We start from the raw sequence: 1,091 nt of genomic DNA, 5'->3' as shown, positions 1-1,091 counted from the left end.
GCTGTGTTATCAGACGGTCATGGGATTTAGTTTGGGTTAACTATTCGCGTACTGACAAATAGTGTGTTTGTACATCGTCTTTTCTATGTAGTGCCATGTATACACCCTCTTTTCCATCTAAAGTTGATAATGGGCCATGAAAATACCTTCAAAGTCTAGGATTTCCTTTCTATATGCTACATTTCATTAATAAAAAAATAAAAATATTACTTACTGTGTTATATTTTTCTTTTATTTAATAGTGTGCTGTTTATACACTGAATTTCAACAATACACAGTAATAAAGCACTGTTTGTATAATTCTTTATTTTTTGTTGATATTTATACATGTATATCAACTGGTTAACAATGTGCATTTTATATGCTGAATTTTAACTATAAATATAATAAGCACCCCTTCCCACACATAAATAAATGGTATGTATAATTGTTTATAATATCAATTAGTTAATAAATTTAATATTTTACTCAGATTACCTAATGGCATGTTTCCACCAGCTCGACTCAGCACGACACGGTTAGGTTGCGTTGTGACTTGTCCTGTGACGAGGAAGTCGTCACAGGAAGAGACGTCTGACGCAATTTTAATATATTTAAAATATTTAGATCTCTTTAGATACATCTAAATAGAGTTTTTCGTAAGTTATTTGGTTTCATTTTGTAGTTGAAGACTGCACATTTAGTGCAAATTTGTGCCTCTCTTCCAAGTTTTAAAAACCATGGTTATTAAACGTGTACTAGTTCTCAGCAAATGCAATGTCTGCTGTTGTATTTAGTAATTTTTTAATTCATGTTCAGTATCACCACACTTTTCCAATTGTACAGTTCTAGCGCTATACTCGGGTCGACTCGACGGCGTTCTTTGGTACCTGGGGTTCCTTAGGTTCCAAGTGAGCTGAGCAGATACTAAAATGCGACGCCAACAGACTAGCGGTTATTGATTGGTCAGAGAGTGTCGTCACTGGAAGAGTCATGAGCGTGACATCCGACACAAGAATCAAACCAAACAATGCCGAACTGTAGGTCAGTTAAAAAGACTTCAGATTTCCAAAACATGCATTATTAATATCCAACATTTAGCAAGGACATTT

This window comes from Solea solea, chromosome 6 (genome assembly GCF_958295425.1).
Source record: "Solea solea chromosome 6, fSolSol10.1, whole genome shotgun sequence".
NCBI classification, from domain to species: domain Eukaryota; kingdom Metazoa; phylum Chordata; class Actinopteri; order Pleuronectiformes; family Soleidae; genus Solea; species Solea solea.
This window is presented reverse-complemented; position numbering follows the sequence as displayed.